Source organism: Ursus americanus, chromosome 26 (genome assembly GCF_024610735.1).
Source record: "Ursus americanus isolate L20-20 chromosome 26, mUrsAme1.1.p, whole genome shotgun sequence".
In the NCBI taxonomy this organism is placed as follows: domain Eukaryota; kingdom Metazoa; phylum Chordata; class Mammalia; order Carnivora; family Ursidae; genus Ursus; species Ursus americanus.
Genome location: NC_142152.1, coordinates 32,263,632 through 32,277,285, shown reverse-complemented (window position 1 = coordinate 32,277,285; position 13,654 = coordinate 32,263,632).

The following is a 13,654-nucleotide window of genomic DNA, read 5'->3' as shown; positions in this document are numbered from 1 at the left end:
GACTCTCGTACCTGAGAACAATGAAAAATGAGACAAGACCTGAGCTGCTTTCCCTACTCTGAAATCATTGTGTGGCTAAGGAACTTGGCCTTGAAAGAAACCATCTTTCATTCCCCATACTTGTAGTAGGCAGGCCTAATGACGGGTTGATGTCTGAATATTTCAAACCAAATTCCCTCAGTTGAGGGTGTTAAGCAACTTGTTATTTTAAGCAATTTAGCCATATTTGCATATACAAGCAAGCACATTCTTTGAACCAACCCATCCTACCACCTCACTTATCCCTGCAGGTAATAAACTGCTCTCAGTACGGAATTAGATATAATCCAGGGTTCTCTGGGCATGCATGTGTAGTCAGACCAACTAGAAACAGACGCACTTATTAGGGACAATAGCTGCCTTCCACTTCCCTTACTTCTTATGAATTATTTCTTCTCTCAATTCCAAGTCAAGAAAAACACATCTTATTTCCTAACTCGTGCTATCCCGTAAGCACCAGAAGAGCTACTGTGGACAGTAACTGTACAGAAATGTGTTGGTGGGAGACATGTGAGTCTGCTGGTGTAATATCTAGAAATAGAGCATTCTATATACTTCCCCCCTTTTTTTTTTCGGTCTCCACATGCTATTCAAAGGCACCTCATCCATTCATTCATTCACTTATTCATTCAACCAACATTTTAAGGCTCCTAGTCTCACTATGTTTTAAATATGCAAGGGGATTTCATGTCAAAGAAGATACATGCCTGCCCTCCAACAGTTGACAAGGGGCTGAGGAGTCAGAATGCTTTATGGCGCTTCAGAAAAAGACGATGTTTGCATGGCACCGAGCTCCATCTCTTCTCGGTTCTAAGAGTCAGCATGGGCTCTGGAGCCAGACCATCCAGGGCATAAATCCCAACTCTGCCACTCACAGGTGTCACTGCCTTGGCAAATTATTTGTCCTGTACAAGACTTATTTTTCTCGTTTGCAATGGAAATCCTACTAGAGCCTAACTAATATGATTGTTGTGAGGATCGAATAGTTTGAGATTTGTAAAGTGCCTCAAACAAGGCCTGGGACATAGTAAGAACCCAGTCAGTTTTTGTTAGTATCATAAATGTCTGGAGTGCCTGCCTAGGAATCATTGACTCTGAGCCTACTATGTGCAGAGCAAAGCCTCACTACTGGAGGGGGCCCCAAAAGTGGGCCTCGTATTCCAGCAGGTAAATGAAACCTGTACACAAGATAACCATTCCCGGGGCAGAGGCGGTCAAGCCTACAGGCCAGCTTGAGTAGCATCAGTCCCCTCTTGCTGTGTGACAAACTGTCACAGACTGAGTGGCTTAAACCAACATACATTCGTTATCTCACAGTTCCCATGGGCCAGGGATCTATACGTGGCTTAGCTGGGTCCTCTCTTCAGGCTCTCACACTGGCTGTCAAGGTGTTGGCCAGGGCTGGGTTCTCATGTGAACGCTCAAGTGGGAAACAATCTTCTTGCAAATGCATGTTGGCAAAATTCAGTTCCTTGAGGGTTATTTGACTAAGAGCCTCAGTTCCTTTCTGGCTGCTGGCTGGAGACCCCCTTAGTTCTTTGCCATGAAAACATGCAATCCGAAGACTCGATAGAGGGAGAGTCTGCTAGCAAGATGGAAGTCACGTTCTCGTATAACCTAATCACAGAAGGTGACGATGTGCTCAGGGCAGTGAGGGAAGCAAAACTCTCCACAGTGCCCATCTCTCTGATACTGAGTCATGCACCATGCCCTCCATCAACACAAAAATGGAAACCCAACCTCTCTATAACTCTCCAGTGGTTTCTTCAGAGTTCCACTCTGGGAGGAGGCAGAAAGATAGTTTCTCATCATCTCAGGGGCGCCTGGGTGGCACAGTGGTTGGGCGTCTGCCTTCGGCTCAAGGCGTGATCCCGGCGTTATGGGATCGAGCCCCACGTCAGGCTCCTCTGCTATGAGCCTGCTTCTTCCTCTCCCACTCCCCCTGATTGTGTTCCCTCTCTCTCTGGCTGTCTCTATCTCTGTCGAATGAATAAATAAAATCTTTTAAAAAAAAAAAAAAGATAGTTTCTCATCATCTCAGTTTCTCATCTTGTCAGCAACCAGAAGCTTTAAGTCAGTTGTTCGTATATTAATCTTTGTTTCTTTTCAGTTGTGGTACTCTGTCTAGATCCTCTCCAATCCTTTTGGTTCAGTGTAGCCATCCCCCAGTTTCTACAAGCTTTGCTCCCGAAGTTCCTATCTGTAACTTTTTTCAGAGAGCTAATCTGTGGTCCCCTGGAACCACTTCACTCAGATGCCTCTAGAACCAAAAGAGCCTGGGAAGTTACAGATACCTATGGTGGCCTGACTGGTACAGAAGTGTAAGAACCTGGATCCCTTACTTTTAGGTAGGACAAACTCCAATGGGGAATTTATTCTCAAAAGCTCCTCAAGGGTTCAGACTGTATCTAGAACTTCACTTGAAATCACAACCGTGCCTGGCTAATTTTTGTTCCCTACTCTGTTTTTCCTACTCCCTTACAATTTCTCTAGGGGTACATTGCTTAATCACTTGCACACAAATTCTCTCCTCGGGGTCTGCATCTGGGGGACCTGCTTAAGACAACTATTACCACAAGTAGTCCCAGGAAGCTGACTTTAAGAATAAGATTCTGGATGAAGCTCATTCACCAGCAAGATGAAAGTGGGGATCCCATCCCTCATGGGAGGAGGCATTCTGTACCTTTTTAAATTCATTAGAAATTCAATGTATTTTTATTTTATATTAAATCACATACAATCATATCTCATTTTACTGAAATTTAAGGCCATACATACAAGTAAAACTTTAATTAGTTATATGATAAAGCATCAAGAAAGCAAAAAAAAAAAAAAACAACCTTTTTCATACTTAGTAGTAATTGTGGTATCCTGTATCTTTGTACCAGTGCAGTTACTAAGACTTTCACTCTTGGTAAATTTTGATGGGATACAAATGGAAGGGGGTGCACTGGCTTGCACAGTACCTCTAGCTTTTGAGAAAGACAGAGGAAATAAGGACTATGGAACTGGGTGGAACTGGGCTTGGACAGGTCCAGAACATATGAGTAGACCACACGAAATGGAGACCTAGACCTCCATGTTAGCTACCAACAAACGCCTCTCTATTGGCTTACACCTATGGGTATCCCCCATGGTCAGCTGAGAGAAGAAAGATCTCCAGTTTGGTTCACAGATAGTCTGACTCAGTACATTGGTGCAAACTAAAACTGGAAAGTTGCTGAACTATCACCCCAACCAGAGGGGGCTCTAAAGAGAACAATGAGGATAAATTCTAATAGGCAGAGCTTTGGGCATTGCACCTGGTGATCCAATTTGTACAAAGGGAGAAGTGGCCCCAGGTAAGTGGAGAGATAGAGTGAAGATCCTGGTATTGCACAGTGGTGCCTACCAGAGAGCATTCCTTGCAGAAGAGGCGTTAAGCAACCAGGTGGGCAGGAGGACTCGTCCAGTAAATGTCAGCCAGCCTTTGTCCGTAGTTCCTGTGGGCCCTGTGCAACAGGCATAGGCCTATGAATGCAGTAGCTTCGTGGCAGAGATGGGGGCTATGCAGGAGTCACGAAAGCACGGGCTCCTTCTCACCAAAGCTCATCTGGTGCTGCCACTGCGAATCTTTGACCTGTGAACGACAGAGACTGACTCTGTGTCCCCAGTAGAGTGCCCTTCCTTCAGGACACCAATCAGAGACTTGGTAGCAAGTTAATTATGTAGGAAGCCTTTCACCCTGGAAGTGACGGCATTTTGTTCTAACTGGGATTGATAAGAATTCGTGTATGAATTCACCTTTCCTGCTTGCAGTGCCTTGGCAAGATCCACTATTTGAAGACTCAAAATGTCTGATACACTGAGACAGGACCCCATAAAACATTTTTCTGCCCACTTTTTGGCAAAGATTTGATAATGGGCACATGACTATGAAATCTGATGCCACCATATACCATTCAGAAGCTTCTAGCATGATATATCGTAACCACATTCTGAAGGCATAGGTAGGCACTAACTTAGAAATTTCTGACACTCTGTGAGGTTGGGCACCATCCTTCACAATGCAGTAGGTGCCTTAAACTGATAGTCATTAATTTGCATTCAGTCTCCAGTGAGTTGAATACGTGGGTCTGGAAACCAAGGGGTGGAAAGAGGAGGAGTCTGGTTCACTATCGCCCTCAGTGACCTTTTTGAGCAATGCATCCTTCCCATCCTTCTAACTCTAGGACATTGGGTCTAGAGGTTCTAGTTCCTGGAAGAAAATACCTCAGCTACCCGATAAAGACACAGCACTGAGGAGCTCAGATCCCTCAAGGATGAAGATGTGGGTCACCCTACCAGGCAAGCCACCGATCTGGCAGAGGGCTGGTTGAGGATGAGGGGACTCTAGAACGGACAGTAGAGAAAAGGGACAATGGATATTCACTATAATCTTGGCACCGGCTTCAGTGACAGGGGCTGCGATTTGTCTACTAGATCCGTGGTCAGTTAGAATCTTGAATACGCTGTGGCAAAATGGACGAGACAACGTGAGAAGCACATGGATTTGAGTGCAAAGGGTGGGCTCAGTGAATGCTTCTGGTACACTGCCCAGATCCCCTTTACTGCGTCACTGGACCTATCCACAAGCCTTTGGGTACTTCCGATGGTTCACACCTCCAACCTACTTCAGAGAACTACCTTCCCTTAATCCACAGGAGCCACTTCACCCCGAGTCATTCAGAAGAGGACGCTCTGGGTGTCATGTCCTCCACCCACTCCAAGGAAGACCTGTAGCCAGTGACTGATTAGTGGGTGGGTTTAAAAAAACCCAGTTCCCCTCCTGGGGAGCTTGATCAAGCTGAGGCTGGATCTTGACCTTAAATTGCTCCCTCGCTTGCCGCCTTCTCCTGCCTGATTCTGCTTCCCTTTCTCCCTTACTAGTTTCTCCTGGAAACACTTTCCTAATACATGGCTTGCACACAATCCTTGGCAACCCAAGACAGTTCCCTACCAGAATATAAACTCATTGTGGACAGACACTGTCTAGGGGAAAAAATCTTTTAAACTCCCACATTCGTAGCCCAGCATGGGATGACCCGCTGGGAGTCAATGCCTGTTTTATCTCTGTCTTAGATTTTCTCCCTTGAGGGAACAACCTAAACCCTTATGTGGTGATCATGGCAGTCGGTTACAGACCGGAGCATCTGTAAATTATCAATGAAGGCATACTGTATGTCCCAGATTTGGGGGGCAATCTTGATCTTATTTTTTTCAATTCTCTTGTCAGACCCTTTCCAGACACGGTGCCGCAGCTGGTGTGGTGTATACGTGTGGATAGCAAAAGGGATTATATGCCAGCCAAGAAGCCGCTGACGGAGGACAGTTGAGCATTATAGTAAAGCCGGGACCTTGAAGTTAAGCACGACTGGACTTCAAAACCTGGCTGCGCCCCCAACGAGCTGTATGACCTTGGCCCCATTTTCTTCATTTCGTTGAAACGAAGTTTCTAGCCCCTACTTCACAGGATTGAAAACGAGTCAATGTATGCAAAGTGCTCGGCATTGCTCCTCGACAAGGTAAAGCTCCAGAAATGGTTCCTTTCGGAGGGGGGAGAAGGGCGGGTCAAGGGCCCTCAGTGCAGCCCAGGGACGTTACTGTCCTCACAGAGCCAGTGCGGGGAGAGGCAATGCCCAAGTGTTTTCGCTCAGTTTTCCTCCCAGGGCACAGGACACAGTACTTGTGCGCCAACGGGAAAGAGGACGTCATGTCGGCCGGAAGGGCCTGCCGCGGCGGAGAGAGGCCCTGAGACCCTGGGCCAGCACGTGGCCTACCCCCGCTGCCCCCGGCGCTCCCACCCCCACCCCGGCGGCGCTGGAGTACGTGAAGGGTGGAAGCCGGGCGAGCGCGCCGCGGAGGCGGACTCCCACCGCCCGTTTCCTAGCAACGCCCGCCCCGCCCCATCCCGCTCGGCGCGGCGCGCCGGCGCCCGGAAGAGGGGACGGGCCGCCGTTGCCATGGCAGCGCGGCCGCCGCGCCCGACGCCGGCGGCGCCTGCGGGATGCGCGGGCTCCGGGCCCCGCGTGGGCGGCGGGGAGGAGTCCCCGCCTCGCTTGCGTCCCCTTCGGGCGCGAGTCACGGGCTAGCCAGGAGCCGCGGGGGTCCGAGCCGCCTCCAAGCGTGGCCGGGACGCAGGGTCTGTTGGCTCTGTCTCGTATCCCGGCAGCTTGGGTCGTTCAGCGAGTCTCCTGGGGACGGAGTTGGTCACCCGGTCAGGTCTAGGTCTAGGCGGAGTGAATTGTTTTGGGTTGGGAATCTCGTACCTTTTTTCTCACCTACGCGAGAGGTACACACACACACACACACACACACACACACACACACACACACACACGCAAATACAGCCTAAAGTCCCAACGTTTCCCCTCTAGTCTATCACCTGAAGGATCTTTAATCTTGGGAATAATATGCACAAAAAGGAGCAGCCTCCAAAAGCAGCCTTTGAAAACAGCACTGGAAATAAGTATTATATTTCTCGAGGGCCATTTTAAACTCTAAACGTCCATGCCTGGAACGGTATTCTGGATTCTGGACTTGAATTTGCATTCTTCTAAATCCCTCTCTGCAATGAGCTGCGTTTGGACAATTCAGTTGTGGGGTATTAAATTTAAACATATATACCCCTCTAGCTAGTATTATGATTGCTCAGCTAAAGGACCCACTCACAAAGACAAAGCCACACGGTTCTCAGTCATTCTCTGGCTTGAGAGTATTTTTAACAGAGGCGGAGTCAGTCACGTGTCTGTGAGTTTAATCAAATTGACAAGGGCTCTGAGCGACACGCTTGCTATCTAATGGTAAGACAGCATTAGGAACATGGAGATGCATTCTCTTTGGACTTACTTGAATCAGAGCTTTTCAAATGGAGTCTTCCCTTGCATATATTTTTCTCGATCTGCTGCAACTGGAAAATTTAAATCAAAACCCTATTTCTTATATTCATTTCTATGGTAAATGTGTCTAGGTTGAGATTATGCATTTTCTTGATCAACAAGGAAATGCGCAGCAATCACTGTGAATTGAGCACCTTACTGATTGAGCAACACTTGAACCTGGAGGCAAGAACGACCATAATCTTAGAATCCTCCACAGTATATTTCACAAGCATTTTCACAGCTAACCTTTTTCCACTCCAAAGGATCATTCACTTGGAACTTCTTCTTTGTCAGAGTATTAAATCTCTTAGAAAATCACTTTCACATACTTTTTAGTTTGAAAATGTGATTGTGGTTGGGCAAGTGCTCATATATCTTTTTCTCCATTCTCTTAGTCGTGGATCGTTTTTTCCCAGTATCAAAACAGAACCTTTAATTTGCATGTTGGAGAGTAAAGGATAAATTCTGAAAGCTAAATGAAGGATCTGAAAATAATAGTTTCATGCTTAGAACTCTTGGGGGAAAAGAAAGAACATATAAAGCTATGTGTATCTAATGACTTTTTTGTGCATAAGGCAAATCACTGAGATTATCTGCTTCAGATTTGGTAGTTTCAATGTTACAATAGCAGAAACAATAACAATGAATTTTATAAGGAAATAGCATTTGCAAAAGTTGGTAATTTTCATAGCGTCTGATTATTCATTCATTATCCTAAAGTTTTTTTACACAGAGGTTATCCATCTGTATTAGCCCAAACCAACTTGATTGCAAGATACTGATAAGGGTCCACATATGCCTGATGTGGCAAATAGAACTGACCAGATTAGCCATTTAACTGGTTGGTTGTTCTTTGTAGATAGAGGTTTAGTTACACACAAGTTAGCCCAACCTCCACTCTTTAGACCTCATTAACCACTTTGGAGGGTTAAATAGACAGCAGAGGAACCCATAGGATTTATTGCATACCCTACTCTATAAATAACATTGGAATGTTAAGAACCTCACTAAATTTTTCCCATTATTTGCTAATGTGGAAATGATCTCCATACAACCATTCCAGTTAGTTTCCAGTTCCACAAGGTTTCTCCCTTCTCTATTATGGTTATTGTTTCCTCAGGAACCGAATACAGGCTTCCCCCGAAGTAGGGTGTTTGTATGAAATCTTCTGTAAGCCGAAATGGCATAAAGCAAAGAAGCAATTACTGCTAATTTATATGGAGAAATTTTTGAGTGTTCCCAGACCCAAAAAATAACCTCTTATAGGCTTTTCTGCTGCCTTAGGACACATCTTGCTAACGGATGCACAAAATAAATGGAGATAAAACACAAATGCTCAGACACAGGTCAAAGCTATGAGGGCTCGATGCTGGGATGCTGAATGTGATTGCCAGGGAAAGAGCTTGGCGGGGCCCCTATCACCGCTGGTGGTGCCTGCTGCCCGTACAACAGTTTGCAGCAAAACACTGAACAGTATTTTCACTCCCCCCCCCTTTGGTAAAAGGGAAAATCCTCTTCTGATTTCTTTCAGTTAGCAAAAACAGGTACTAATGTAGGTCTTTGCAAAAGTGAAGGGGTGTGATTCGAACTTTTGAAAAGCAGGGGTACCCGTATTTATCAAACACGAGATCCATTTTGCATGTTCACCTTTTCCTCTTTTCCAAATAATCAGTGACCTTACGCTTTGCACATCTCATCGTTATTAACCGACTACCAGCCTCTTATCTAATCCTGTATTAAACTTGATTTACTGTTTTATCTACACTGCTTTAATCTTTCAGAAGCTTATCATAATATGGACTCCTTAATGAAATATTTTATCATACGAATAAACTAACCTGTCTCCATTTTTCCAGATTCCTCTACTTTTGCTCATTTTCCTATATACCTTTATCCTTCTTTAAATATTCATGTTTTCCAGTTTCATTTCTTATGCAACGAAATAAACCAAAATGCTTATCTTGTTACTACAGAAATGACTGTGTTACCACAAAATGTGGAATGTTCTTGTTTAGTGCTTAACGTCTTATGTTTAGCTCTCCTGATCTCAGTAAAATATTCATGCTCTGTTGCTAGAAAATTCTCCCACCCTGACATCTTAAAATATTTCCTCCCATCAAGCTGCAAGGCCACCTAATATTCTCAAATCATTCCTTTGGATTTAAAGAGGCCGTATGGCACAGGAGTTAGTAGACAAGACACTGAACCCAGGCCAGGACCCAAGTCCTAGTTCTAATGCTTACGAGCTGTGTGACTTTAATCAGGTTTATTTTAACCTCTCTGGGCTCCGTTTCCTCCTCTGTAAAATGGAGATAACAGCAGTTAGCTCATTAGTTTTGGGGATTTTTAAGGATTAAAGGCATAATTCTTGTAACGTTCTTGACATATAGTCAATGCTCATGCATGTCTGCAGTGGATATCACCATCATTATTATTATCGATATTAAAATATTGTTTCCACGGTCACCAATTAACGTAGCCTAAATTAGCTTATTCAACTATCCGTAGATAGACAGTTTTCTGACAGGACATAAAACAGACATTTTGTTGAAGGAGGGGAAAGGTACAAGGAGAAGGGAAAAGTCTAGAGCGTGAGCTAGCGGCTGGAGGGGGCTGCACATCGGGATCCTGGAAAGCTAAGGCACAGCATGGGCTCACTGGGCTCCTAAGGTGATAAAGTAGAATGAAAAACTGAGCTAACAGTAGAATGACATTCATAAAACTACTCATGGCATAGACAACACCATGACAGAGATGATTTTTAAATATATGTAAGATTGTGAGACCTACCGCATTGAAAAAGTGGGAAATTCTGACACATGCCAAAGTCTTAAGACCTAGATGGGAAGACTTTTTTTTTTTTTTTTTTTTTTTAAATCACTCATGCTTCCCTGGCAGACATCGGAATCCATTCTAGAACATCTAGGCAGAAAGAAACTTATTATAGGGTGATAAGTGGCTTCCAGACTCATTTTTAAGATTGAGGAAAACACTTGAGGCCGAGCTTTAGGAGCGACTTCCCACACAAAACCGGGCCATGACGGAGGTTGCTGCCTCTTGTGCCCCAGGAAACGCCTGTGCAGTCATGGAGCTGCCCCGCTGGCTGCTGGCTTGGGAGCCAGCATCAGGAGTCTGCCACCGCCAGGAAGCCCCCAGCAGGAGGACTCCACGGCCGCCGCCAGCTCCAGAGCCATGGTGCCCTCGTGGAATGGGCACCAGCAAGACAGATGCCCTCCTTTGACACCTACGAAGCTAGTGACCACACACTGACACCTGTGTGAACCCTGTGGCAGGAGCCATGCGTGCCAGCAGGAACAGCGGAACCCAGAGGCTAACCCAGAATCCCACAAGTGCATCATGAGAAGCTAAGTTATATCCTCAATTTTTGTTTCAAGGACGTCTGAAAAACGTGTCTGTGGCAGTCCCACCTCCGCAGTGGAGGAAGGCATATGAAAAGGAGGATGGAATGGCTACCGAGCGCTAATCCACCTTGTCCACGATGGGCCACCCCTTTGATAGTTAAATGTCCATATAGTCTCTTCTTCCCAAATGTAAGGTACCGAATGATAGGGGTAACACCAGGTCTTCCCTAACATTCAAATGCACGTGCCCTCTCCCCAAAGGGAGAGCAGCTCTTCTCTGCATCCATCTCTGGGCAATGCTCATCTTCCATTCGGCTCAGTCACAGTCTGATCTTGATGTCCCCACTACCTATGGGCTGACTTGTAAAATTAATCATGCCCCAAAAACCTTTTATTAAACATTGACGGCAAAGGGGAAGAAATAAAGAGGAAAGTGGTTATATACGTAAATGATACAGGAACAGCAAGGGGAGAAACGACAAGTTACTACGGTCCTCACTTGTGCTATTGTCACAAGTCCACAGTTGGTATTTATAACTTCTTCCTCTACACCTCATTCCAGGCAGTCTTTGCTCCCAGCAAGTTCGCTCAGTGGGCCAGACTTCTTTGCCTGGTGACAGGACCTAACCCTTCATGCCTGAACTGTCTGAGGGTCTAGATTTGCTCAAGTCTCCTCTAAATTTTCCACTGGATTTGGCAGTACTGGGAGGTACTCCAGACATCTACTGGTCCTCGCGAGGCAGCAGTAACCTTAATTTTCCCTGATTGTCAGAAACCCAGTGATCACAAGGAACCCAGTGACCAGGTTAAAGTCTTGACTTACAGTGCAGTGGAACCATATGTTCCCTGAATGGAAGAGTCCATAGTTCTCTAAACAACTCAAAGTCAGAGAGATGTAAAAAATTTTTTATGCATGATCAGGCTTAATAATGAGAGGCGCCTTTCCCATTTCTATCCCCTGGTTTCCAGATCTATGAGATCTGCTGACGGGAGAAAACCACGCTATGAAAGCAGCTGGTTTGGAGCACATACGACATCCCGAAGGAAGGTACCTTGTCAGCTGTGGCTCAGCTGTCTCCGGGGGCCGCTCCTCTTTCTGTATGGCAGCCTTCCGAGAGATGGGCTGAGGAAGATCACTGAGTCCCATCACTGAGTCCCATGGAGGTCAGCCCCCCGCTTTTTAAAAATATGGCTACAAAATTAGTTTCTTGGTTGAAAGTAATGTTGTGTGGAGTGTTGTGAGAATGAATAACACATTTGGTGGATCCATACACTGTCTTGCTGGTTGGCACATGGCAGGCAGAGAGGGTAAACCCAAGTCTAAGTACGACAGTGAGGACACATTGTTGCCCCTCCTCTGATGGAAGAGTTCCATTACACGAAACCTGCTACCAGATGGCATGATGCGCCGCCAGGGGCTCAGTGTTAGTGTGCCATCAGTAAGATGGCGCTCGGCAGTGCAAAGTATCTAGATCTGCCCCATTCCTGCTACCATGGCTGCTTTAGCACGCTCTAGGGTGGTCAAGGAAAGTGGCTAACTCACATCCATTGAACAAGGTGTCTTGTCCGCCTTGTTATTTAGATCCCCCAGTGCAGTGCTGCTCTTCCGTGAGCAAACCTACGGATGCATCACACCCTGGTCCGCTGCAGGAGGTGTAGACACATACCTGTTCCCTAGACCACCGTGAAACCGATCACCTCTTCCTTTTTCCAGGTCCCTAAGTGTCCAGTTAGATTGACCCATACTTTTGATCTCTCTCTTTCTATACAAACTGAACAACCAGAGGAAGGGTTTCCAGTTCGAACCATTGGGAGAATTGCTGTTCCCCCACCTCTTAGTGAATCTGTGATGCTGGGGAAATCCACATTGATGGAGCTTGCCTGTCATGCAGAACCATCCATGAGCCAGGCTCAATTGTTTTTTAATCTCTTTACCTTTTTAAGAAAACTCCCCCTGAGGGTATACATGTGTGTTGAAGGAGACATGTAACAGGAGCAGGTGTGTTGGGAGTGTGACCCACCTACTCATGCATCTTGGACCATCACAACCTGCTCAGGCTCAATATGCCGTAGAGTGCACGACTTCCCCTTAGGCCAACTTGGTGGACAAATGGATCCATACAACACCCAGTTCCTCATGGGAAGACTGGTCACATGATCATTGGGTTTTCCATTAAAAAAAAGTTCCTTGCCAAAGAGGATGTGGCTTTATTTCAAAATATTAAAGTCCTCTGCTACGAATTTCCTGCCACAGGCTCCGTAAGCACCTTTACCCGAGTCACAAATGCTTTGCACGCCATTAGATATTCTGGATCGTAAGAGCCAAATTGCAGAACTGCTTGCATTGGATCAGCTCGAGAACTCTCTCTTGCTCTCATCTCCACTCAAAACTGATAGTGCTGTAGCTTACTTGGTAAATGGGTCAGACACCACAACACAGTGTAGGTCGCCTCCTTCAGAACCATCTACTAGGACCACAGTGGAAGGCTACCACAGTGAGAGAGCTCCTACAGTCAAGAATCCTCTACCAGAACCACCAGCCCAAACCATAGTCATCCTCTGAAAACCTTCATAGAGAAATGAAATGCCTCCAAGACCATGCTTGCCAGAAAAACAGCACCTCATTTTTGCCTTCCAGTTCTACCTGCGTGCTAAACCTACATTATATCCATCATCCCAACTTCTAGAGAGTTCAAGAAAGATAGTTTTAAGCTTTCCAGTCTCTGCTATGGGTTGAATTGTGTCGTCCACCCCCAATTCATATGTTGAAGTCCTAACCCCTCGTACCTCAGAATATGACCTTACTTGGAAATAAGGTCATTACCGATGCAAGTAGTTAACTCAAGATGAAGCCAGTAGAGTGGTCACTAATCCAATATGACCATTATCCTTATAAAAAAGGGGAAATTTGGACCCAGAGACACAGACAGGGAGAATACCATGTGAAGGTGAAGGTAGAGCTCAGGGTTATGCTTCTACGAGCCAAAGAATGCCAGAGATTGCCAGCAACCACCAGACCCTTCCCTCACAGCCCGCACAAGGAACCAACCCTGCCGACGAGCAACATGATGCTGGACTTCCAGCCTCTGGAACTGTGAGACAATTCATTCCTCTTATTTAAAATATCCGGTTTGTGGACTTTGTTACGGCAGCCCTGGCAAGCTAATATAGACTGTGTGGCCACCGCTACCTGTAATTTATGGTGTCCTTCTCATGGCTTCTAAATGGGGCTCAGCAAGTCCCATCACTGTTCCCAAGAGAAGTCCAGTCTGTGTCTCCAGTGCTATTACTGATCATTCTGCAACATCCGTCACTGGGGAGCGGGCCCCAGAAATATTTGGGATGATGTAATTG